The following is a 27,812-nucleotide window of genomic DNA, read 5'->3' on the forward strand; positions in this document are numbered from 1 at the left end:
GCTTTTAACATCTCCTCTTTTTATAGGCTAAGGCTCTTAACACCTGAATTGTGATGTCATAGAACTTTATGGTTATAGAAACATTGTAACATGATGGCAGATAAAGGCCAAATGGCCCATCTGCAGCATCCACTATCTCCTCCTCTCCCTATTGGCTAAGGCTCTTTACATCTGCATTGTGATGTCATAGAACTTTATGGTTATAGAAACATAGTAACATGATGGCAGATAAAGGCCAAATGGCCCATCTAGTCGGCCCATTCACAGCATCCACTATCTCCTTTTCTCCCTATTGGCTAAGGCTCTTAACATTTGCATCTCCTCTTCTTATAGGCTAAGGCTCTTAACACCTGAATTGTGATGTCATAGAAATGTATGGTTATAGAAACATTGTAACATGATGGCAGATAAAGGCCAAATGGCTCAGCCAGTCTGCCCATCCGCAGTAGCCATTATCTCTTCCTCTCTCTAAGAGATCCCACGTGCCTATCTCAAGCTTTCTTGAATTCAGACACAGTCTCTGTCTCCACCACCTCTATCGGGAGACTGTTCCATGCATCTACCACCCTTTCTATATTCTAGTAGGGAAGTCCATCCTAATAACACAGAACTGTCCAGAATCCCCAACATATATATTTATCAGAAAGAGAATCAATCTTTTATACTGGCTTTTTAAAAGTTCTGTGGGAAAGCACTAAAATATACTCTTTAGAACAATACTTTGAGAGGGTAATTTTTTGAAAAGTCATTTTCCCATGTACTCTACATAAGAACATAAAAGTTGCTATACTGGGACAGACTGTTGGCCCATCAAGCCCAGTATCCTGGTTCCAATAGTGGCCAACCCAGGTCCCAAGTACCTGGCAGACATGGGAGAAGCCACTGCTTGCCCTGGATCGGTAGCATGGAATGTTGCTGCTATCTGGGGTTCTGGAATCTTGCTATTCTTTGAGATTCTGCATGGAATGTTGCTGCTCTTTGGGGTTCTGGAATCTTGCTACTTTTTGGGTTTTTGCCCGTGAGGACGGGCTTCTGGGCTAGACGGACCACTGGTCTGACCCGGTAAGGCTAGTCTTATGTTCTTATGTCAATCATTGTTGCGTATCGTCCTTTATGCCTCCTCTCAATTGCCCAGAGGAGTCAACATCATCAGAGTGGTTGTGGACTCAGGTTTTACACTGTAGTATCCTTAACTAAGCTCGCAACCCAAGGCTCTTATTTAATGAACCTGATAATCCACATTTTTGAGATGTAGCCCAAATGCAGCAGAATTAAACTGTCAGCAATGCAAAGATGAAAATAAAAGAACAATAATAAATAGTAATTTAATTCCGATCAAGCTCAGTTCCCACAAATACCAGCTTGCACTCTTTGAATCTAGCTGAGATATGGTTCGCAGGAGGAGTGGAAGGGGAGGGAGGGTGGGGGGGGGTTCCATCATTCACTAGATTGTTGGCTCGATGAAACTCTCTTCTCTCTGAACTGAGACAAGAGACCTCTTACCCAAAATGCAAAAAAAGGCCTGAAAGCTTTCGTAAAATCCGGACCCCTAGCCCTGCCCCCCACTGCCTGCTCTTGTTGGGCAGGGAGGACATCCGCGCGTGATGATGTCATCGTTGATGGCAGTGCATGTGCAGATGTCCTCCCTGCCCGACACAGCTTTTCAAAACCCGGACGGACCCCCGGACATGTCCTCAAAAGGACGTCTGGTAACCCTAGGATGGAGGAGGAATGGGCTATGGTCAGGTGTCCTCGATTTTTGCACAAACTAATCTGGGAACCCTATGTGAGAGGTTTTGTGGGAGCTGTGAGAGGCTGTCTGAGAGCAGGAAGTTGTATCAAAATGAAGGCTCAGGGCCAGCGTGAGCAGTGGGTATGAGTCACTGCTTGCTTAAGGTTACCAGATTTCCTCATTCAAACAAAGAGGGCCCATTGCCTGCCTCATTCTGTCCCCAGTCACACCCCATTCCACCCCAGCCCTACACGGTGGCGTAGTAAGGGTAGGAGGTGCCCTCCTCTCTGCTCCCCTGCTCCTTCCCCACCAACTCCCCCCCGCACATCCTTTTCTCTGCTCCCCCGCTTCTTCTCCACCAAACCCCCCGCACATCCTTTTCTCTGCTCCCCCGCTTCTTCCCCACCAAACCCCCCGCACATCCTTTTCTCTGCTCCCCCACTCCTTCCCCACCAACCCCCCCGCACATCCTTTTCTCTGCTCCCTGCTCCTTCCCCACCAACCCCCCGCACATCCTTCTCTCTGCCCTCTGCTCCTTCTGTGCCCTCACACCACACTCACGCTCTCCCTTCCCACTCCCGTACCTCTTTAAATCTTCACCAGTGTAAGCATCTTCTCCAGTCAGATGCTCATGCTGGCATTGGCTTTCCCTCTGATGTCATTTCCTGGCACCACAACCCAGAAATGATTTCAGAGGGAGCCAGGACAGCGTGGCTTGGAGGGGGGGAGGCTGAGAGGTGCTGGTACCTCCACCAAGACGGTGCCCGGGGTGGTTCACCCCCTCCACCCCCTTACTATGTCACTACTCCTACATGAACCTCATCTCTTCTCCCTTTACCTCTGTAATGTTCCTAGCAGCTTGGGGGTTACTGCTCATGCCAGGAACGTTACAGAGGTACGGGGAAAGGGAAGCAGCGCATGTGCGGCTGGAGGGGGTGGGGAAGGAGCGTGTATAGGTGGGAGGGGGCAGAGAAGAGGGCGGGGGATGGGGCACCACCACCCTGGGCACCTCTCACCCTCGCTATACCACTGCCAAGGTCTAGATGTAGCTTCAAACCAGGATGCCAAAGCTTCTTGACGTCTTCATCGCTTGACAACTGCTGTCCACGGAGAGATTTCTTCAAAATTAGAACAGGAAATACAGTACTCCCCCGATATTCGCTGGGGTTCTGTTCTAGGAACCCTAGTGAATCTTAAAAAACCACAAATACGGTTTTTCATGGGGGAGACTGGAGAGGGCAGCGGGAGAGGCAGGAGAGAGCAGCCGGAGTGCCGGCGAGTGAAGGAAATCACTCGCTGTATGCTCCGACCGCCTCTTCCTGGACTAAAGTTGGGCCTTACCAATCAGGAGCTGCGTGTCAAAGCATCTCTTGATTGGTGAGGCCCGACTTTAGTATAGGAAGAGGCGGTCAGAGCATACAGCAAGTGATTTCCTTCACTCGCCGGCGGTCCGGCTGCCCTCTCCTGGTCAGCGGTTCGCGGGGGAGCACTGTAATGTGAGAGATCCAGGTGAAGAACGTAGGCTGGATGGTTCAGCTGCTGAAACCCACATTCTCAGATAGCAGCCTGTGATTGCCGTGACATGTGCACCTGCGCTTTGTCGTGAAGAAGCAGCACGCATGCTGTGAGTTTTTTTTGTCTTTTCTCGTTGATTGACTCCCGCAAAGCAATCATTGTGTTGGCGTAACTCTCCCCAGTTATGGTTGCCTTGTGTGGCATGAACTCCAGAAGCAAAAGTCCTTCATCATCCCAGAAGACAGTTGCCATGACATTGCCTGCAGACTTTTCTGTTTTGACCCTTTTTTTTAGGGTGGGGGATGACTTGTGCTCCCACTGTAATGACTCCATTTTGGACTCAGGATCTCTGTGATAGACCCAAGTCTCATCTCCAGTCACCAAACGGTGAAAAAAAGTTCACTTGGTCTTCATGAAGAATCTCCAAGTTCTCCTGCCAGCATTGGATCCTCTTGGCCTTCTGACATGGTCTCAGCATTCTTGGAACCCATCTTGCATTAACCTTGGACATGCCAAACCTTTCATTAATTATTTTCCAAACTGTTCCTTGATGAGATGCCCATTTCTTCAGCTATTTGGGAAACCTTAATTCGTCTGTCTAACAACATAGGCCATACAATGTGAGGATCATCTTCAGTGAACCCTCTACCTCACTTAAACTGCTTTCTCCAAAATTTTATTTTGTAGGATGATGTGGCAGACCCACCATAAACGGCAGTCATGCGTTCATGGATCTCTTTTGGCTCTTTCCCTTCGTTTGTGAGAAATTTTGTCACTGAACGGTGCTCCAAATCTAGCAGTTTCATACTTGATTCGCAAGAGGACTCTCCTGACATCCTGTCTCTTGGAATGTAAGACTCACCGTGAGCCGCAACTGTGCCTGAGTAAACTTGAGACATGTCACAACATGCACGGATTTGTTTCAACATGCTTCTTACTCATACTTAGGTAGATAAATTATTGAACGCCCCTCGTAATATTTGGGGACTAGTAGCTTCCTTCTGCTCCTTTGAGGTTCCGACCCAATTGTAATCTTCCTTTTCTGTACCTATGATGCTACGAATCACATTTGTAATTGCTTATAACTTCTCTGGTTTTACCCTTACTCTCCTTTCTCAGCCATTGTCATAAGAGTCCCGGTCCAGGAGATTCAGATTGCAGTTCCCTCCGGAAACTGGTCTACCTTCAGCCTTAGTTGTCGCTGTTGCGCAATGGCTGAGACTCTGTTGTAAACGCTGCTCCCCATCATCTCCAGCTGAGCAGGGAGCAGAAGATGACCTTAGAAATCGTTAGCCGTGATGTGCTAAAAATTCAGGCTTTGTTTGCTCCAAGGTGACGGACTTCTAATTCCATTGCCCATTTCAATCAGTTTGGCCTAGCAATTGCTAATTATTCCATATACTTAAAAAAAAAAAGTAAGGGGTAATAGGAAGAAACAGCTAATAAAATTATCCTCTCCTTTACTGCTTTTTGTACAACAAGATTTACTCACTTCAACTGGCTGGAAAGAGGCCAGTGGCTGAGTCAGCTTTTCCTTGGGGCTCTCTGTAGTCAGAGTAACCTTGACGGCCATTTTTATTGTGCCATAAACTTTCTTATGAAAACTCTTGCCTAGAGTTCAACGGGGGCATGATGGAAAAAAAACCTCAATTCTTTATGGTAGAGCTGTTTGTTGCCTCAGCACCCTGAGGTTGTGGAATCAAATCTCACCACTGTTCCTTGTGACCTTGAACAAGTCACTTAATCCTCCACTGCCCCAGGTGCAAAATAAGTACCTGTAAATATGTGAACCACTTTGAATGTGTAACCACAAAAAGGCAGTATACAAGTCCCTTTCCCCCTTTATTTTAGTTAAGAATCATTACAGGACTCGATCCTCCAAGACCACATGGTCTTTTCACAGAAAGCATGTAGCATAGGTGTCGGAACGAGAAAGGCCACAGGGGCAATAGCCTCCTCCCAAAATTGGCGGTCAATCAGAGGAGTCGGTTATAGGGGGCTCAACCTCCCACCCACCTCCTCCCGGTCGCTGTAATTTTAAAGTCTTTGGACAGCCGCTGCTCAGAGTCAACGAGCGTCGCTGTCGAATGAAGACTTCCGAGGCAGACCTGCTCATTTACGCTGCGCGGCAGCCGCCCGAAGACTTTAAAATCGCCGCGACTGGAGGAGGTGGGTTGGGGGAGTTGAGAGCTGGAGAGAGATGTGCTGCAGGATCCTGCTGAGTGGAGCTTTGGGGCCCCCCCCCCAAAAAAAAAAACCACAAAACTGCGTTCTGCTGCCTATGGCACGAAGTACAGCGTCGCCCTTGTATTATTTTAGCTGTGTTGTACTGTTCCAGTCTTCTTTTTATAATCTTTCTCAGTCTGGGTTGAGACTGAGGCATGCAGTAGGTCTGGGAGGGAGAATGGACATGAATTGCTTCCTTTGCATGTCTTTGCTGCCGAGCAATGCTTCCTACTCCAGGGAGAGTGTGGTGCAATGGTTAAAGCGACAGCCAAAGCACCCCGGGGTTGTGGGTTCAAACCCACGCTGCTCCTTGTGACCCTGGGCAAGTCACTAAATCCACTCCCCCATTGCCCCAAGTACATTAGATAGATTGTGAGCCCACTGAGACAGACGGAAAAATGCTTGATTACCTAAATAAATTCATGTAAACTATTCTGAGCTCCCGTGGGAGAACAGTATGGAAAAATAAATTCACTCACTGTAGAACTTTTTTTACATTTGTACTCCAAAAACCTTTTATCAACGTTGATTACAATTCTGTAAATTTTTTTTCTCAGTTTAGTCTTCACTATCACATGGATGTCTATCAAAACTCTTAGCCACACCCTCATCACCTCGCACTTAGACTACTGCAACTCCCTACTCTTAGGCCTTCTGCTATGCTCATGTTACCCCTCTCTTAAAGTCACTTCCTTGGCTTCCCATCCGTTTCCGAATACAATTCAAACTCCTCTTGCCTACAAATGCATTCACTCAGCTGCCCCTCATTATCTCTCTTCACTTATCTCCCCCTATGTTCCCCCTCCGCCTCCCCATGAACTCCGCTCAGCTGGTAAGTCCCTCCTACAGGGAAGGGAGGGTGAAAAGCGTGGCGTGAGGGATGGAGAGGTGCCAGTGCCCCCCACCAAGATGGCGCACGGGGTGGTCCGCCCCCCTCTCCTTCACTGACTGGTGCCACTTTTTTGGGTGGGTTGGAGGGGGATTGGAAAGAGGATTGAAAGTAATGCAACATAGAAAAAAGAGAGAAGGGAACATATCGTAAAAATATAAGAAACTCTGATCTACCCCCGTCACTCTATTAGGGTCTCACTTGGTGAGAGAGGCTGAAGAGAGAGACAATAATGCTTTCAGCTAAAATCTTTCTAGCAAAGCTTTAACAGCAAGATACGAATGACGAGAGGGGAAAAGATGGGTTTAGCTCGTCGTTTTGATATCTGGAAGGATGTGTGAGCTGAGAACAAGCTGCAGCCCTTTTCAGTCTCGAGGCTCGTCTCTTCTCCTGTCTCTTTTCCCAGCTCTTGTGATTGGGGGGAGCACTGGCAGCTGTTGTCTCTCTCTCCCTCTCTGTTTCTCTTTCTTATTGAAGCTGTAAATAAAGTCCTTAGCTGGAACTGCCACAGGCGCTGTGGACTGACCTTTCTTCACCGAGCGTACACGTCTCCGGGGCGATTAATCAAAATGACTTATTTAAGCTCTCGGTATTAGGGCTTTATTCTAGCACATGATGACACACCCAGTCATCACTAAGTCATCTCGAGCAGGTTTTTCGTTTCAGCCTTTGAAATAATTGCACGCCGAAGTTCTTTTCATGAAATCCCCCCATCCTTTGTTTCTGCTTTCTTCCACTTTACCCTATAAATTATTTTAGATCTGTCCTCTTAAAATGAAGCCATTTGAGAAAATGAGACATTTCTGTGCTAAGCCCTGAGAGATATTTTGCCAGGGAGAGAGGAAAAAGAAAGAGGAAAATCTATAAATAAGAGCTGCATTTTAAATGCTAAAATAATAATAATCATAATACGATGTGGAACCCGTGAAAAAATGTAGAAAGACTTTAACACGGGGCCTGATTTATAAAGCCATTCGCCCTGGCATTTGCCTACGAGAAAAACCTTGGTATAAATCAGGTCCGTAATGTTCAAAAGGTAGCAGAAGATATAAAAGGTGGCTGCCGGCTTGGGACTCCAAGCCCTCTAAATTTCCTTTTTATGTGACTACTTGAAATCATGAATAAATCCAAAGCCGAAATCTTAACTTCGCAATCAGGGTGAGCCCGGGGGTGTCTGTGCGGCAGTTTTCAGAACATCAGCTGCAGAAGTTTCTACAAGGGAATCTGACATTTTCTAAAATTGTGGGAATGCTCATCGTGAGACCAGAGCAGCTTCTCCGGTGTATTTCATCTGATCCCAGGAAACACGCTGAGCAAATTTGCCGCCTCCCCCCTTTGCTCTCCCCCCCCCCACCTCTTTTACAAAACCGTAGTGCAGAGTGTGATTTTTATCAACGGCTACGGCGATAACAGCTCTGACGCTCATAGGAATTCTGTGACCAGCACTAAAAACCGTACTACGGTTTTGTAAGATAGGGGGCGCAAAAGGTATGGGGGCAGCGAGGGGGGGGGTTGTCAGGGGATTAGGCGATCGCAGCAGTGGGAGGGAGTGGGCATCCCTCCTGCTGCCCAGGGAGGGCAGGTGTTTCATTGGTGGGGAGGTGGGCAGTGGTGGGAGGAAGTGGGCATCCCTCCTACTGCCAGAGGTATCGGGTTTTGGTTGGGGATTCCAACAGCGGCAGCAAGAGGGAGTGGGCATCCCTCCTGATGCAGGGGGTGTTGGGTTTTGGTTGTCTGGGTTGTTGAGGGACCCCAGCGGCGGCGGGAGGGAATGGGCCTCCCTCTTGTTGCTGGGGGTGTCAGGTTTTGGTTATCAATGTTGTCGGGGAACCCCAGTGGCGGTGGCAGGAAGGAGTCATCATCCTTCCTGCCAATCTTCGATTCAGGGGTCTTCTTTAAAAAAAAAAAAAAAAATGTGCAGGGTGTAATCTGCACGTGTAACAATCACTATCACCAGTGACTCATCCCATGTAAATTTAGCGACCCTCCGCGAACCTCATTTGCATATGTGTTTTTTAGAGAATGACTCTTCTTTTTCAAATCATTAGATTTACAGCCGCGATAGCGGCCTGTCGAATTTTAGTGCGAGTGTTAGAGAATCCGCTCATGGGTGGGAATGGATGGTGATGGAGACCAGATTATGTTCCCATGCACACCTCTATTTTCTTGGGGGGAGGAAGGGAGAACATCAGACTTTTCCCCTTTTCAAATATGGTCAGGGGCAAGTAGAAGGGGGCAAATGCTACATTTAGAAAATAAATATTGCTCTGAGTACTTTTTCTAAATGTCAGCATAAAAAGGAAGGGATATCTAGAATGTTAAATACCGTGTTTGCTGTGAAACAAGATGTGTTGTGCATTACAAATACAATTCTGAAGCCTGGAGCTGGAGATGCAATTTATATAGTTCCAGGTAACAAAAGTGTAATTTTTGCAGATATTTATTATCTTTACATTAGGAAAGTACATAAAGCTATGATGTAAAAGGATATAGGTATTAGTTTCAAAAGAGATGACTGAATCAAAGGAACAAAAAAAATATAGCTTTGAAAAGATACAAGGTAGGGCGGGAAGGAAATGTGGAAGAGAAGAGAAAAACAGGGAAGATGCAAAAATGCAAAAAGTAGAAGAAACAGTGAGAGCAAAGATGCAAGTGTAGAAAAGCTAGTGAAGGAGAGGAAGGGAACAAGGCCTTTTTGAGATATATCAGTGATGGAAGGACAAGCAGAGGAGAACGGAAAGCATGCATGGAAAGGAAAAAGCAGAAAAGTCAAATATTTTTTTTGCTCAGCGTTTATCAAAGACCACTGTTGGAAGGGCTTTGTATTGTAGTGTGTGGCGCAATGGTTAAATCTACACCCCAGCACCCCACAAACCCACGCTGCTTCTTGTGACCCTGGGCAAGTCACTTAATCCCCCCATTGCCCCAGGTACATTGTGAGCCCACCGGGACAGACAGGGAAAAATGCTTGAGTACCTGAATAAATTCATGTAAACCGTTCTGAGTTCCTATGGGAGAACAGTATAGAACATAAGAATAGCCTTACTGGGTCAGACCAATGGTCCATCAGGCCCAGTAGCCCGTTCTCACGGTGGCCAATCCAGGTCCGTAGTACCTGGCCAAAACCCAAGGAGTAGCAATATTCCATGCTACCGATCCAGGGCAAGCAGTGGCTTCCCCCATGTCTTTCTCAATAACAGACTATGGACTTTTCCTCTAGGAACTTGTCCAAACCTTTCTTAAAACCAGCTATGCTATCCGCTCTTACCACATCCTCTAGCAACGCGTTCCAGAGCTTAACTATTCTCTGAGTGAAAAGAAATTTCCTCCTAGTGTCCCCTAGTCTTTGGGATTTTTGACGGAGTGAAAAATCGTTCCACTTGTACCCGTTCTACTCCACTCAGGATTTTGTAGATTTCAATCATATCTCCCCTCAGAAAATTGAATAAATAAATGTTTCAAAGGAACTAAAAGTAGACAAAGCTTTAAGAATATTAAAGGAGCTCAGGAAGGTTTGTGAGTTTACTAACAGATCTGTTCAGTCCATCTTTTGGAGCTTGGAGTAGTTCCCCGGGCTCAGAAAACAGTGGGAGACTTCAGCTTTAAGGGCCTCTCCTGCTGCCAGGAGAGAAGACTTGTATTGGAGAAAGCTGAAGAGAGGCATCATGGGAACTTATTTAACAGTAAGGCATGCTTGCCGCACTCTGCCTCCTTTAAGTTTTGAGAGGTGCTTGGGGTCTTCTCATTTGAACATGTCATTGGTTGGAGGTGTGCTATATTTTTTTATGGCATGAGGTGATTCAAACAATCCACGAAGCGGGAATGGCATAAAAAAACAAGGCGGCGGCCGCAGGTGAACGGACAGAAAGCCCCTCATTGAAAGCATTACAAGAGGGGGAGAGTTGGTGAGGGCACAGCACAGTTTATTTCTTCCAAAATATAGATACCCTTTTCAGCCTCTCTTCCTCTGGTTTTGTGGGCGCAGTGTGCTCACGCATGGCGGGCATGGGGGTAGACTTGCTTAAAGGAGTACATGACGGTGGTGATGGCCACTTGAACTCCAGTCAACACCATACAGTGATGGCCATATTTGTCTTATTTACAATTTCTTTTTTACACCAACTGCTTGTATTCATTTTACGCTTTCAAGACCCTTATTAGCATGTGCTCAATTCTGGAACTTTCTTCTGTCCTTACTCCTTTCACATTCTCTCCTGTAGTTCGGTAGCTCTCTTGTAACTTGCCTAGGGTTACCATATTTCTGAAGTGAAAAAAGAGGACGCATGATCATACCCCCCACCCACTCAAGCCTCACTCTCTCCCCATTCCTGGCTCCACTCCACCATGTCCTCACCCCACCTCTAGTTACACCCTCCAGCCCTGCCTCCCATTAGTCTTGGCCCTTCCCTGCCCCAACCCTGGCCCCACCCTCCCCCTACCTATCATCTCATAATCCCTCTTCCCATCCTCTGTACCCTTTTAGTGTTTCTCTCTCCCTCCAGTCCCCCTCCCATGTGGGTGCTTCTCTCTCTCTCTTCTTTCCTTCCTGTAAACCCCCCATAAGTGCTTCTCTCTCTTTCTCCCTCCAACCCCATCCCCCGCGGCTACATCTCCCTCCCTCTCAACCCCTCCCCTCGCAGCTACTTCTCTCTCCCTCCCTCCAACCCTCCTCTCCCACAGGTGGTTCTTTCTCTCTCTCCCTCCCTCCAACCCCCCCCCCTTTCTCCAGCAGTATCCGTGGCGTGTGCTCTCTCTCTCTCCAGCCCCAGCAGAGCCCAGAATTGAGTGCCTCTCCCATGTCCCCCACCTACCTCTTCTGCTGCATATTTGATCGGGGCAGACCGACGGCAGCAGGCTCACCTCGCTGCTGCTGCTGGTCGGCCCGAAAACTAAATATTTAGCAGAGGAGGTAGGTGGGGGACAGGGAAGAGGAAAACCCAGATGAACTCTTCAAATTTAGAAAGAAGTCTGAACACCCGGACAATCCTCTAAAAAAAGGACATGTCTGAGTAAATTCGGATGTCTGTTTAACCCTAGTCTTGTCTCACCACTGATTGGCAACCCTATAAGCCAGGCTTATTTGGATAGTCTTTCAAAGCAAGGAGGAGCCACAGGGACGAGAGGTCTGCACAAACCCCATTGAGCACCAACTTTTGTAACGAATAGGCAAATCCAGAACTGTCTGGCAGCCGTACTTACCTATCTTTCTATGTGTCTTCTCCAGGCTTAGACTATAATTTATTATTCCCTAGATACGGTAATCTTTATTTCTACTTTTCCCCTGTACTGCTGTACTTGGTGTCAGGTCAAAAGCGCGCCGGGACAAAGGCGTGCGCAGACAATTGAGCGCAGTGCGGAGGTGTGCGCCGCAGAAAATTACTGTTTTTACGGCTCTGACGGGGGGGGGGGCATGGGGGAGGGAACCCCCCCACTTTACTTAATAGAGATCGCGCCGCGTTGTGGGGGCGTTGTGGGGGGTTGTAACCCCCCACATTTTACTGAAAACTTTACTTTTTCCCTGTTTTTAGGGGAAAAGTTAAGTTTACAGTAAAATGTGGAGGGTTACAACCCCCCAAACCCCCCACAACGTCGGCGCGATCTATATTAAATAAACTGGGGGGGGCTCCCCAACAAAACCCCCCATCGGAGCCCCTAAAAACTGTAATTTTCTTCGGTGCGCGCCTCTGTCTTGCGCTCAGTTGTCGGCGCGCGCCTTTGTCTTTCGCGGGGTTGTCTGTGAACTGCTGTACTTGGACCTCCTATCTTGCGGTTTGCAGTCCCTCTCTTTTTTTTTTTTTAAATCCTGCTCCTGCAACTATGCAAACTATTATTTTTTTTATTTGCAAACTGCTTTTCTAAGTCTACATTTTCTATGCTCCTATGATCATGATAATGTCGTTTGGCAAAGCGGTTGGATTTGCCCAATGAAAGAAGGTAGCAAATCATTAAACTTAACTATCTGCTATCTGCCATAGCCCACCTCAGAAGATAGCAGCATGTAAGCCAGTGCTCCATTTAATTTAATAGCAAATTTATATTCGGTACAGAGCAGATTACAACAGTTATAAATAGCACAAGCATAAAACAGCAATTCTAATAAAAATATGTACCATAAAGTCACACGTAATCAAATGCTCATCTCAAGCCCTTCGTTTTATTTTCGGATCTTAGGCTGCTCAGTTTCCGTCCTATTAAACAGCTAAATCTTAAAGTGCTTCTTAAAAGATGATGTTTTGAATCTGATCTTAATTGCAGAGCTAAGGTGTTCCACATAACCGCTCCCAGTCCCTTCCATCCCGATATCTTTTGGGGCCAGATTCTGCCAACGGCCCATAAATCGGCGCCATTTAAAGGATCGCAGCTACCGCCAAATTTAGGAATGAGAGAGACCCTAAATCCCAGCTGCAGGTGTTCCTGGATTAAACTGTGGACGCTGCCTCCCGTAGCACCTGCAGTCCCGGCTAGCTCATTAAATCATAAACTGGCACCAGGAAGTCCAGGGACCTGCGGTATTTGCAGCTCTAACACCATTGTCATAAATGTTGAATTTTTATCATGTGAAAAACAAGTTGATGCTGATTGTGCTTTTGCAGCTGAGTTCTGTTCCAGAATGTGCTGCAGTTAGTCCTAAGAGATAAACGGGGAAAGTGAAAATGTATGTGAAGATGACTTTTAGCGGCAAAGTGGTCACAGAGGAGGTCCTTCCTAGCAAAGACAGGAATAAAATGGATTTTAAACACTGGATTCTGCTCTTGCAGCAATCTGTCCCAGCTCCTGAAGTGTCTTTGCCGGAATCGTAGTCTCCGGAGATCACAGTTGACAAGATCCAGGAATTAAACCCCTGCATCACAGTCGAGCCTGGTAGAGAAATGCCTCATTGCCTAGTGTACAACAAAGGAGATGTCAATAATTCAGCCACGGGTGTAAAGTTCAAAGTTCACTTTATTGAAAGTAGCACTGCGAGGACTCGAAGACTTGAGCCATGACAACCTAAAACCAATAATAAAAATAATATGAAGCACGTAATATAAACTAATATGTATTGGTCTATTTGTCTTTGCTAATTGATTTTATCATTTTCTGTTTAATAATGCGTGTATATATTTTTTTGCTTGATATGATTTTCTTAGTTTAGTTTATATTATTGGTTTTAAGTTGTCACGGCTCGAGTCTTCGAGTCATTGCAGTGCTATCAATAAAGTGAACTTTGAACTTTACACCCGTAGCTGAATTATTGACATCTCATCCTCACGACTCCTTTGTTGTACCTTAATTGTCTCGTCGTTGAGGCCTCCTTTGGCTCCCTTTTTGGTGTCACTTTCTAGTGTCCCAGACCCCGACATCTGTGAAAGAGAGATTGCTTGCAGGCAGGTGGGTTTCTTTATTCTGCTTCCAGGAACGCTGTATCAAAGTAGAAAGAAACCTAAGCCCTGAGTTATCATTTGGCATTCTGCAGATACCCGAAGCATTCCTGCATCCCGTTAAGTGTGAGCGGTGACATGTGGAGAATGACACGGTGACAAAATTAATCGCCATTCCCGTCCCCGCGGATAACCACAGGAAACGGTCCCATGTCATTCTTTAGTGTCTGTCTCAACTAGAGAATGACACGGGGACAAATTTTTCTCCGTCCCCGCGGGAACTCATTTTCTCGTCCCGGTGAGTTTTTTTTCCCATCCCTGTCACATTCCTGCAAGCTCTGTTCTCATCTACAAAAGCCTCAAACACTTTAAAATCATAAGTGTTCGAGACATGTGCAGTTAAGGCAGAACTTACAGGAACGGGGAGGGGAAAGGACAGGAACAGTGACAAACTCTTGGGGACAGGGAAAAATTTGTCCCCATGTCATTCTCTAATCTCAACATCGGTTGTTCTACACCAGCATTCTTCAGTGCAAGGCTTGAGGTTCAGTGGCTGGACCCATTCATACTCTGATTCTTAAGTGAGCCAAGTATAGGACAATCAAGCCATTGTGACCACTGATGAGTTTGGCCCCTATTGGTGGAATAAAGCATTATGACATCACAGTATCGGCTCTGGATACTGTAAGGTTTGTTAGCCTGGCCCCCACAATATATGGTGGTAGGGGTTAAGTGAGAGGCGCCCTTACAAACGCCAGGTCCCAGGTTCAGTTCCCTCACTGAAGGTTCACTAAGAAGTAGAATCAAAAAGGCACAGCCAGAGGTGATTGCATAAAGAATATATTATAGAAATAGGCTTACAGAAAAGTAGTATTTATAGGCATTACAACAATTAAGCATTACAATTAAGTAGAGAGCAAAGCAGTTTTCCTGCCTTACATAGTTCAGAGGCAAAGAGACAGAGAGTTTGAAGTTCTAGGGAGAGCCAGAGAGAGAGAGAGAAAGGGGGATGGGGTGATAGTCTAAGTTTCGGGTTCCAGAGATCGGCCAGAGAGAGAGAGAAAGAAAGAAAGAAGAAGAGAGCCAAGACCCAAGAGCCAAGAGAAAGATTTTTGTGCGTTGCAGAGAGGAGGCTTTTATAGCTTGGAATCTTATTCTGAATATAGAAAACTATTGAGCTTCAATAGAAGTTAAATCTTCCCCTCCTTAGTAAACTTGTGCTAGACAGCCGAAGAATAGGCTATGGTCAAATGTAATTTCCAGTATGCCTCTGACAATAGTTTCTGATTAACTTTGGAATATCTGTGCACCTGGACCCATTGTCCTAAGCACCCTCTTAATCAGACATTAACACATTAACACCTTTTAGCTAATCATGATTCAATCAGGGCTACTTAAAACCATCTTTTCGGGGGGGATATGAAACAGTGTGCCTTCACTCAGGGTCTATCTGCATTCACATTACCAGTCAGATTGATATAATTTCCCATAGGCCTTTGCTGACATCAGTTATGCCAACTGAAAATGCTGAATGCCAGCAATAGCTATGCTGACAGATACCAGAGAATGTCATTCTTTAGTGACTATCACAATCTCAGTCCTTCTAACCAGCATTCTTCAATGCAAGGTTTGAGGTTCAGTGGCTGGGCCCATTCAGATTCAGATTCTTCCTTCTCTCCTTAAAGTTATCCGCAGGGACGGGAACTTGGATGATTCCACACTGCCAGCAAAAAAGTGTCTCGACAACTTTGCTTCTAAAGCTGTCTGCACCTAGTTAAATCAGTGTTTTTTTTGCTGGCAGTGTGGAATCATCCATGGGCCAATTGCTGCTCAAGTTCGGAGGGTTTTTTTTTAGGTTTTTTAGCCGATGAGGTGGTTTCCCTTTTTAGTATGCATAGCATATGGGGATCTGAGGCTTTTTCCTCCTTTAACAAAGGGGTCTTTTTATAAAGGCGTGGAAGGGGTTTAACGCGCAGAATACCGTGCGTTAAACCGCCTGCTGCGTTAGCCGCTAACGCTTCCATTGACCAGGCGTTAGTTTTTTTGCTAGCGCATGATGAAATGTCCGAAAAAGGACCCCAAAGTTTATTAAGGTTAGTTAATTTTTCAAACAGTGAGGACCACGGTGCTCTGTACTTTCGAGGGCTCTTTTTACGAAGCCGTGTTAGCGGTTTAATGCGCGTAATAGCGCGCGCTAATTTGCCAGCTGCCCTAGCCGCTACCGCCTCCTCTTTGGCAGGCGGTAGTTTTTCGGCTAGTGTGGGGGTTAGCGCGGGCTAAAAACGTGCCTGCGATAAAGCCGCTAACACGGCCTTGTAAAAGGAGCCCTGAATCATCAAAATATTTTTTCTAAATCAATATTTCAGAAGAGAGGTATGATTGGCGGATCGTGATATTTCTCTCTTACTCCTGCATATATTAGGTGATATAATCAAGTCACTTAATCCCCCATTGCCCCATTAGATAGATTGTGAACCCACCGGGACAGACAGGGAAAAATGCTCGAGTACTGGAATAAATTCATGGAAACCGTTCTGAGCTCCCCTGGGAGAACAGGAGAGAAAACTGAATAAATAAATAACATTTGCTGCATTAAAAGTGACCCCCCCCATAACTTGCGATGGTAAACCTCACACTGCAGTAGAGGTCTGCATGGGAACAGGGATCGCGGGAATCCCACAGATCCCGCGGGAATCCCCTCTAACCCACGGGACTCCCACGGGGACCCCCCTCTGGCCCACAGGACTCCCACAGGGATGGAAGGCTTTGGAAGCCGAGTTCGTCCATATAATATAATGGACACGTCAACCTTAGTAAAAGAGGGGGTTTATAAGTTAATTACCTGAACAGAAAACAAAAAAAGGGTTCCACCAAAGAGATTCCACAAAGAAAACAGCAGCGCAAACACAAAAGAAACTGTGGAATTGATGATCCTGTCAGAAGTAATTGCTGCTTTTTATGGGGACGGGCGGGGATGGAGGTAATTCCTTGCGGGAACGGGTGGGGACGGAGAGGATCATGACGGGGATGGAGAGGATCCTGACGAGGACGGGTGGGGACGGAGAGGATCCTGACGAGGACGGGTGGGGACGGAGAGGATCCTGCTGGGGACGGGTGGGGATGGGTGGGATTTCTGTCCCCACGCAACTCCCTACACTGCAGCATGAATCAAACAAATCCCTAAGGTTTTTCCTTCATTGAGAAGCAAAATGGGGTGGAGAAGGGAAAACTGAATGTGCGAACAGTGCAAAATTATTTTTAATTGCAAAAGCTGGTGGTGAATATGGTAAATCCACAATTTAAAAGACTGGACCCTCAATGTTTTATTCTGATATTGAAATAGGAGGTCAATATTAACAAATAGTCTTTACCCATTTGTATGCATGAGCAATAAACCGATGTAGGATAATGTAATCAAATACATTGGGCTCCTTTATCGCACGCGGCTTTCTATCACGCGCTAATCCCTGCGCTAGCCGAAAAACTACCGCCTGCCCAAGAGGAGGCGGTAGCGGCTAGCGCGGCCAGCAGTTTTAGCGCACGCTATTATGCTTCGTAAAAGGAGCCCATTGTGCAATGTTTTTACCAGACAGCTAGGAACTATGTAAAAACATTTATAGATTTGCAGATAAAACAACGTCCCGTGCAATAAAAGACAATGCAATATAATATTAAGAAGCTATTAGATTTTCAGTAAAATAGTTCTGTCCAGCAGAGTAAATGTAGCAGCTCATAAACAACAAATCAACAATTAGCAGTATTGAAGTGGGAGTACACGCTCCTCTTTAATCGTGTTTTGTAGGTAGGGAAAAATAAGAACCTAAGAATTGCCATACTGGGACAGGCTGAAGGTCCATCAAGTCCAGTGCCCTGTTTCCAACAGTGGCCAACCCAGATCCCAAGTACCTGGCAGAAACCCAAAGAGTAGCAGCATTCCAGAGCTGAGATTGTGATGTCATAATGCCTCATTCCACCAGTGCCTAAGAGCCAACCTCATCAGTGATGTCACAATGGCTTGATTGTCCTATACTGGGCTCATCGAAGAACATATGAATTGCCATACTGGGACAGACCGATGGTCCATCAAGACCAGTTTCCTGTTTCCAACAGTGGCCAACCCAGGTACCAAGTATCTGGCAGAGACACAAAAGAGTAGCAACATTCCAGAACTGAGATTGTGATGTCATAATGCCTCATTTGGGAGTGATCATTAGTGAAGACATGAAAACTGCCAATCAGGTGGAGAAAGCTGCATCCAAGGCTAGACAAATGGTGGGATGCAGCCGTAGAGGTTTCGTCAGCCGGAGGCCCGAAGTCATAATGCCCTTGTACAGATCCATGGTGAGACCTCATCTGGAATATTGTGTTCAAATCTGGAGACCACATTATCAAAAAGATGTGTGGAGAATTGAGTCGGTTCAACGAATGGCCACCAGGATGGTCTCGGGACTCAAGAACCTCCCATATGAGGAAAGACTGAATAAATTGCAGCTATACTCGCTCGAGGAACGTAGAGATTGGGAGGACATGATTGAGACGTTTAAATATATCACAGGCCACATCGAGGTGGAAGACGATATCTTCTTTCTTAAAGAACCTTCGACCACAAGAGGACATCCGCTGAAAATCAAGGGCGGGCAATTTCATGGCGACGCCAGGAAGTATTTCTTCACCGAAAGGGTGGTCGATCATTGGAACGAACTTCCACTGCAGGTGATTAAGGTCAGCAGCATGCTAGATTTTAAAAAGAAATGGGATATGCATGTGGGATCTCTAGCGGGGTGAAGTTCGGAGGGTGGGCCATTAGCGTGGGCATACTTGATGGGCTATGGCCTTTTCTGCCGTCATATTCTATGTTTCTATGTTTCATTCCATCAATAAGAGCCAACCTCATCAGTGATGTCACAATGGCTTGATTGTCCTATACTTGGCTAACATTAGAACATATGAATTGCCATACTGGGACAGACCGAAGGTCCATCAAGCCCAGCATCCTGTTTCCAACAGTGGCCAATCCAGGTCCCAAGTACTTGGCAGAAACCCAAAGAGTAGCAACATTCCAGAGCTGAGATTGTGATGTCATAATGCCTCATTCCACCAATGCCTAAGAGCCAACATCAGCAGTGATGTCACAATGGTTTGATTGTGCTATACTGGGCTCATATAAGAATATATGAATTGTCATACTGGGACAAATGAAGGTCCATCAAGCCCAGCATCCTGATTCCAACAGTGGCCAACCCAGGTCCCAAGTACCTGGCAGAAACCCAAAGAGTAGCAACATTCCAGAACTGAGATTGTGATGTCATAATGCCTCATTCCACTAGTGCCTAAGAACCAACCTCATCAGTGATGTCACAATGGCTTCATTGTCCTATACTTGGCTCACATAAGAACATAAGAATTGCTGTACTAGGACAGACCGCAGGTCCGTCAAGCCCAGTATCCTGGCTAGATTCAATAAAGGGAGCATAAAGACAGGCGCTGGGATAATCTGTGTTGCGCTAGTCCTGTAAAGAGTGCTCTGCATGGAGTGGCCTTGGCAGAATATTAGCATAGCATGCATTTTGAGCCCGATTCTATAATTATAGGTACCTAGGAATGCGGTGTTGAGGGCAAGAGCTGGGAGTGGAGACACGGTGGTGGCAGTACAGCTGTGGGGGTAGTGAAAGCGGGTGAACAAAGAGGATTCCCCAGAGTATCCCGGCCCTTCGCTTAGAATCAAAAAGGGCCGTCAAAAGGTTTTAATAGAAGAAGGTGGTGTTCAGTTACTCCTCACAATAGTCGACACACCAGGATTTGGAGATGCAGTAGACCAGTGTCTCACAAACGTAGTGGCCGCAGCTCGAAGCCTCTGGGAGTGTGCGGATGTCAACGTGACGATGTCACGTGCATGTGTGACATCATCATGTTGACGTCCGCACATGTGTGAAGGCCCTCCAGATGGGCCCTGAGCAGCCAATTGGGGGGGGGGGGCTGCCGGAAGGGAAGATGCGCAGAGAGAAGGAGAGGCACTGGCGCCAAAGCCAACGCGGGCAACAAGTTCTTTGCTGCTCGTGTTAAAGTTAAAAAGGTATGGGGAATGGGCACGGGCATCAGTGGGTAGAGAGGAGGAGGGGTGCCGGCGCCCCGAGGAAGACCGCATCTGGGCCTTTTGGCAGGGTATCCGGAAAACTGCTACAATTATTCTGGCAGCTTCACCGGTGCAGCATTCCTCATCACATAAGAACATAAGAACATAAGTAGTCGCCTCCGCCAGGGCAGACCAGAGGTCCATCCCGCCCAGCGGTCCGCTCACGCGGCGGCCCATCAGGCATATTGCCTGAGCAGCGGTCCCTGACTAATTTTATACCTACCTCTACATTTATCTCTAAACCTTCCACTGCTCTTATCTGTACCCCTCAATCCCTTTGTCCTCCAGGAACCTATCCAGGTCTTCCTTGAAACCCTGTACTGTGCTATTTCCTATCACGGCTTCCGGAAGGGTGTTCCATGTGTCCACCACCCTCTGTGTGAAAAAAAATTTCCTTGCGTTTGTTCTAAACCTGTCCCCCTTCAATTTCATCGAGTGGCCCCTTGTTTTTGTGGTTTCTTTCAAATTGAAAAATCTGTCCTTGTCAACCTTTTCGATGCCCCTCAGGATCTTGAAGGTCTCTATCATGTCTCCTCTGAGTCTCCGCTTCTCCAGGGAGAACAGCCCCAGCTTTTTCAGTCTGTCAGTGTATGTAAGGTTTTCCATACCCTTAATCAGTTTAGTTGCTCTTCTCTGGACTCCCTCAAGCATTGCCATGTCCTTTTTGAGGTACGGTGACCAGTACTGTACACAGTATTCCAGATGGGGGCGCACCATAGCCCGGTACAGTGGCAGGATGACTTCCTTCGTTCTGGTCGAGATACCCTTCTTAATGATACCTAGCATTTGGTTTGCTTTCCTCGAGGCTGTGGCGCACTGTGCTGACGCCTTCAATGTCGTGTCTACCATCACTCCCAGGTCTCTTTCCAGCTTACTGACCCCTAGCATTGTTCCCCCCATTTTGTAAGTGAACATCGGGTTCCTTTTCCCTACATGCATGACCTTGCACTTCCCCACGTTGAAAGCTCATTTGCCACTTTTTGCCCATTCTTCCAGTGTCGTAAGATCCCTTTGGAGATCCTCGCAATCTACCGTGGTTTCAACCCTGCTGAATAGTTTGGTATCATCAGCGAATTTGATGACCTCACATTTTGTTCCCGCCTCCAGGTCATCGATGAATATGTTAAATAGGAGCGGTCCCAGCACCGACCCTTGAGGAACCCCGCTCGTGACCCCTTGCCAGTCCGAGTAGTGGCCCTTTACACCAACCCTCTGTTTCCTCTCCGACAGCCAGTTTTTAATCCATCGGTGGACCTCCCCTCGCACCCCATGATTCCATAGTTTCCTGAGCAATCGCTCATGTGGTACCTTATTGAAGGCTTTCTGAAAGTCTAGGTAAATTATGTCTATGGGTTCACCTTTGTCCACCTGGCTATTTACCCTCTCAAAGAAGTATAACAAATTTGTGAGGCACGACCTACCCTTGCAGAACCCATGCTGGCTCGACCTTAGCTGTCCATTTTTTTCGATATGATCACAGATGCCGTCCTTAATCAGTGCCTCCATCATCTTTCCCGGGACCGATGTGAGGCTCACCGGCCTGTAGTTTCCCGGGTCGCCCCTTGAACCCTTCTTGAAGATGGGCGTGACATAGCTATTTTCCAGTCCTCCGGGGATCTCTCCAGTTTTTAGGGATAGGTTGCATATTTGCTGAAGTGTCTCTGCTATTTCATTCCTTAATTCCTTGAGCACCCTTGGGTGGATGCTGTCTGGACCTGGCGACTTGTCGCTCTTTAGCTTGTCTATCTGCCTGAGGACATCCTCCTGGCATCACAAAGAAGAGCAAGATGACAATTTAGAGGGGGGGGTGGAGGGGGAAATAATTTTCAGGCCCAGACCACTAGGGATGTGCGTTTGTTAATGCACAATCGGTTCATTAGCACACCTTAAAAAAATGTAGTTGCTGCAAAATCTATTTAATGTTATGGGCCGAATCCAGTCGGGTTTCAGGATTTCCCCAATGAATATGCATTGAAAGCAAGGCATGCACATAGATCTCATGCATATTCATTGGGGAAATCCTGAAAACCCGACTGGATTCGGCCCTCAAGGAGGGACTTGGAGACCCCTGCTGTAAAGTAATGTGCATAGAACGGAGTGGCATGCATTAAGAAAATCTAGTGCATCTTAAAATATATATATATTTTTTTAATTAAATCAAATGTGTCACATGAGCAGAACCCCCCACCCCCCCTCAGCCAAAATGTGGAAATTTTCTGAAAAATTCCATATATTAACTGAAAGGTTTTGCCAGGGGCACATCCCTACACCAGATGATGATGAGAAATTTATGAAGGACAGAGAGATACAGCTTGCTTCCTTGATTTGAGCAGGGTTAGTAGACAGCTGAGGATTGCAGGAATCCTGCGGAACCTGCAGGATTCCCACAGCTGTGGAAGAAGTTGTTACAGGATTCCTGCCAGGATGTAAGAAGGTACGTCGGGAGAAGTGAGGAAGTGTGCTGTGGGATTCCCGCAGGAGTGTAGCCAAACCTCTGGTGATTCCAGGATGAGGCTTGGAATGCATTGAGAGAGAGGCAATTAGAGCACCAGAATGAGGCTTGGAATGTATGAAGAGAGGCAGTTGGAGCTCTAAAATAAGACTTGGAATGCTTAAGCTGGAATTCCAGATTGAGGCTTGGAACATTCATCGGTTGAATACTATCCAAAAATCCATGGGAGGAAACAGAGGGTTGCAAGCAAATAAAAAATAGCATCGACTCCTGTAGAAGAGATTAATTGCAGGGGGGAGGGGTGTGAGTTGGGATGGAATGCATATTAGCAGGTACAGGTGGATATGGAATATGGTTAGATTTCTTTAGGAATGGGTGAAATTTCTGTTCCTGTGCACAGTATTAATTTGTTCTTAGGCTAGAGCTGGTGGGCAACTCCAGTCCTCGAGGGCCAGAATCCAGTCGGGTTTTCAGGATTTCCCCAATGAATATGCATGAGATCTATTTGCATGCACTGCTTTCAACACATATTCATTGGGAAAATCCTGGAAACCCGACTGGATTCCGGCCCTCGAGGACCGGGGTTGTCCACCACTGGGCTAGAGGTGTCCCTGCCCAAGGTACTTTTAGACCAGGGGTGTCAAAGACCCTCCTCGAGGGGCCACAATCCTTTCCCCAATTAATATGCATGAGATCTATTTGCATGCACTGCTTTCATTGTATGCTAATAGATCTCATGCAAATTCATTGGGGAAATCCTGAAAAACCCGACTGATTGTGGCCCTTGAGGAGGGACTATGACACCCCTGCTCTAGAGCCATTTCTAAAATAGGAAGGTAGGTTAGGTCTGGTGGTTCTTATCCACTGTCACCCAGTGTTAGATCTCCTTTATATAAGAAACAAGAGCCCCACAGAAATGCTGTGGTTGTGAGAGATTATTCATTAGTTTAATTTTTTGGGTACTCGATAAACGGCCTTTCAATGAAAAACTCAAAACAATATAGAAAAATTAAAATATAGGAAATCCAAGGACAAAGAACTACAATATAAACTAGGATGGGGAAAACAAAACAATATGAAAAAAAAAGAGAAACGGGGGAAAGGATAAAGGTGCTTAAGAAATCATGCTACTGAGTACCAGTCTTGCAACCCTAAGATAACATCGCAGAAAGCCATGGCAAAAAGGATGGGCATTCAAAGACTAGAGCTTTGGCTCCAAATCAGCATTGTAGTGAACGATCTTTGAATGCAAACAGATAATGGAAAATATTCACTGCTGTTAGTCTTTTCTCCACATTCAACACCATCCAGCACCTCATCTCGCTGTAGCCCCTCCAGGAAATTGAAGTAATAGGATGATGTCAGATGGTAGCGTTGGCTAAAGTCATTTCTTTGTGGATTTGGTGTGCCTCGTTAAAGTTAGGTTTTCATAACGGTATTCTATTGAAAGCGATTGAATCATCTTTCATTTGTGTTGTTGACTAAAGTCATCTTCCAAAGCATAGGCTTCTTGTGTCATTTGGACATTCAAGAGCTAATTGGCCATGATTAAGTCGATCATATGGCAGGTGGAACAGGTTAATTGGGTACTGTGGAGGCAATCAGTCTACTCTTTGACTTGCCCTATTTCTCAGTAGCTAGAGCTCAGCTGGATAATTATTCACTTGCAAGCTCCTAGGAGATGGGAAAGAGGAGCAGAGGAGCAGCAGGAAATCGTTACTGAGAAAATGCTCTGTACAAACCATAATGGAGTTCATTAAGGAATAATATAGTTGATGACATCCCAGGAAAGCTCATCTTTAGGTCATTTCTACAGAAGGGATTGATGGAAGGGGCAGTGTTATGACATATTTGGTAATCACTGGGGGTGGGAGTGCTACACAAATTTACAATAATCTCTTTAAAAACAGAAATATGCATTCTGCCTTTAAGAAGTGTACAGTACACACTAAGCAAATGTGTCAATAGACACAATAAAATTTGATTCAAAACTACTGTAAATACATTGACATTGTCGTTTTTTTAATAGTTCAAAAAGATAGACGTGTTCGGAACCCCCCCCCCCCCCAAGATAGACGTTTGACATGTTTGGTACTGGATTTTTGTGCGTCTTCCACAAAACGTCTAAACTCAGATTTAGATGTCATATTGAAAATGCCCCTCCACATGTTGCATGCATGCACTAGGAGACATCTTACTTCTTTACTGTCCCTTGAACAAAATTATTCAATATGAATTTCTACCTCTTGGAAAATGCCACATCTTAATCACTCCTGTTATATCGGTGGGGAAAGGACATTGGGGGGGGAGAGAATCTATGTCCTTGAAGGCGAGGCTCATTCAAACCTTTCAAAGCTTCTGGACCATGGAAGGGAATATCTGCTGGTAAGGCCCATATTGGACTCGTTTAGATAAGACCACTTCCTTCAATAGCTGCTCCTTGTTTGAGACCTTAGGGGGTGCGCAACAAGAGACTTGCTGGGAAGGCATCTTGGCAAAGTTCTGGGGTAGCGTCATGTCAAGGAACAGAATTGAGTCCTTGATAGGTTTCTCTGCTAGGATTATTGATCAGTGAGGTAACATGCCATAAATTATTCATCTTCTTCCCTTTCTTGTGCTAAAGCTGTTCCATAACTACCACATTTATGAGTGCCGTGTTCCACCCTATTTGTCTCATATGACATCTGACGGACATAAAAGTCTTCTCTGCCTTGCTAATGGGAAGCATGAACAGAAGCATTATCAGTGGTTCAACGGTAAGAACACTGTCAGATGCTTCAACAGAGATGTTAACTAGAGAATGACATGGGGACAAATTTTTCCCCCATCCCTGCGGGAACACCTTTTCCCGTCCCATCCCCACAAATTATTTTCCTGCCCTTTGCCCATTCCTGCAAACTCCGTCCTCATCTGCAACAAGGCTCAAACACTTTAAAATCTTAAGTAGCAACATCAGAGCTCAGATTGTGGATTTCATAATGCCTCATTCCACCAATGCCTAAGCTCTGTCGTCATCTGCACAAGCCTCAAACATTTTAAAAATCATAAATAACAACATTCTAGAGCTCAGATTGTGATGTCATAATGCCCTCATTCCACCAATGCCTAAGCTCCGTACCTCATCTGCACAAGCCTCAAACACTTTAAAAATCATAAGTAGCAAAATTCTAGAGCTCAGATTGTGATGTCATAATGCCTCATTCCATCAATGCCTAAGCTCCGTCCTCATCTGCTCAAGCCTCAAACACTTTATAATCCTAAGTAGCAACATTCTAGAGCTCAGATTGTGATGTCATAATACCTCATATCCACCAATGCCTAAGCTCCGTCCTCATCTGCTCAAGCCTCAAACACTTTAAAAATCATAAGCAGCAACAATCTAGAGCTCAGATTGTGATGTCATAATGCCTCATTCCACCAATGCCTAAGCTCTGTCCTCATCTGCACAAGCCTCAAATACTTTAAAATCATAATGTGTTCGAGGCTTGTGGGGAAGGAACAAGGGACAGGATGGGAAAATTGAGTTCTTGCGGGGACAGGGAAAAATTTGTCCCCATGTCATTCTCTAATTTTAACCACTGCGATCTCCTCTCAGATTTAGTAATGTAGTATCGCACTGTGCAGTTGTCACTAAACCAGGCCAGAGAATGGCGTCATCTCTGCAGAACAGAATTTCCTGCTTCAGTAGACATCTAGCTAAGGATGCTTTTTTGTTGGACGAGGAGAAGGGGAAAGAATATTGTGTGCTTTGTGATGAGAGAGGGATGCCTAGAGTAAAGAGTATAAGTTCCAGTACATCTTTGAACGGATCACCATCTCATCCCAATGCCACAGCTGCAGGGGGAGATCTTCTGCATCATCAAACCCCCCAAACTTCTAGTTTATTCCAAGTTTATTTACAGTTTGATAGACCGGCCATCAACAGGTATCTGGTCAGTTTACAATGCTAAAATAAGAGATTAAAATAAAATAGGGTAATTAATGGACACAACAAAGACAACCCAGAAGACAGGGATTGATATAGAACAGCGGTCTCAAACCCGCGGGGCCGCATGTGGCTCTCCAGGTTTTATTTGCGGCCCGTGGTCTGGAGGCATCATTCTCTTCCTTTTGGAGTAGCAGCCGGCTTGTTTGGTTCAAAGCCGCAGGTTGGCGGGCTCCTTGCGCTATCCACTCCTGCATCGGAAGCCTCTCTGATGTCACAACATCAGAGAGGCTTCAGACGCAGGCACGGAATCTCGCAAGGAGCTGCCACCCACGGCTTTGAACGAACGAGCCGGCCAGACACACTGTTGCGCCAGTGGCGTACCAAGGGGGGGGCGGTCCACTGTTCTCCCTAGAGTGTCAGCTCGCGGCTCGTCTAGAGCAGTGGTGCCCAACCTGCTTCCCTTCCCTTCTCACTGCTGCCATCGGGGATCAGGGCCGGCACCGGTGTTCTTTGAATCTCCCTGCTTCTCTTCCTGCGGGGCCGACCAACTCTCGCGGCCCGACGTCAATTCTGACATCGAGTGGACGTTCTGGCTAGCCAATCGCTGCCTGGCTGCCTAGGAAATGTCCTTTCCGACGTTAGAATTGACGTCGGGGCGGCGAGAGTTAGTCGGCCCCGTGCAGAAGAGAAGCAGGGAGATCTTGGCCTGTTCCCGACAGCGGCAGCGGCAGCAGCCTATTCCGCGGCAGCGGTGGCATGGGGGAGGGCAGGAAGGAAGGAAGGAAGGAAGAAAGAAAGAAAGAAGGTGGGGTGGGGACAGGGAGCCAGAAAAAAAAAGCAAAAAATGGGGCACGGAGGAAGGAAGAAAGAAGGAGGGGGGACAGGGAACCAGAAACAAAGCAAAAAATGGGGCACGGAATCAGAGACAGACAGACATAGAGAAAGAAAGAAAAAGTTGGGGGAGGGAATGAGGTCTGGAGGAGAGGAAGCATACAGGAGGCTGAAAGAAGGGAAGAAGTATTGGATGCACAGTCAGAAGAATAAAGTGCAACCAGAGACTATTGAAATTACCAAACAAAGGTAGGAAAATGATTTTATTTTCAATTTAGTGATTGAAATGTGCCAATTTTGAGAAAGAAAAGATATTGAACTTTAAATGTGAGTGCTGCAGAAAAAATAGAGTACTTGAAGGGCTGCAGAAAAAATAGTTAATGTCTTATTAAAGAAATGACAATTTTGCATGAGGTAAAACTCTTTATAGTTTACTAGCTGATGCCCCGGCGTTGTACGGGTATTTAATTATAGCAATAACACTGTAAATGGATTCAAATAAAGATACTTTATAGTGGTGAATGAAATTATTTTTTTACAGCTTAATAAAAAGTACAATATTCAAATCATAATGTGAAATATTTGACAAAATGAATACAATACAACTAACGCAAAACGTGATTATAAACAACATTTTTAGTTTCACCTCCAGGAGCAAGAACATATAAATTATTGGGTGAACCCACCCTTGAGCAAGCAACATAGAGTTGTGGGCCGCGAGACCCCCAGAACATATCACCCCAGG

General features: G+C 46.1%; 1 protein-coding gene across 1 annotated transcript in view; it reads left to right on the top strand.

Annotated features, from left to right (window-relative positions):
* Positions 1 to 27,812, top strand: part of ADAP1 (ArfGAP with dual PH domains 1) — a 113,861-nt gene that overhangs the window by 52,630 nt on the left and 33,419 nt on the right.

The sequence above is a fragment of the Geotrypetes seraphini genome, chromosome 11, assembly GCF_902459505.1.
Source record: "Geotrypetes seraphini chromosome 11, aGeoSer1.1, whole genome shotgun sequence".
Lineage (NCBI taxonomy): Eukaryota > Metazoa > Chordata > Amphibia > Gymnophiona > Dermophiidae > Geotrypetes > Geotrypetes seraphini.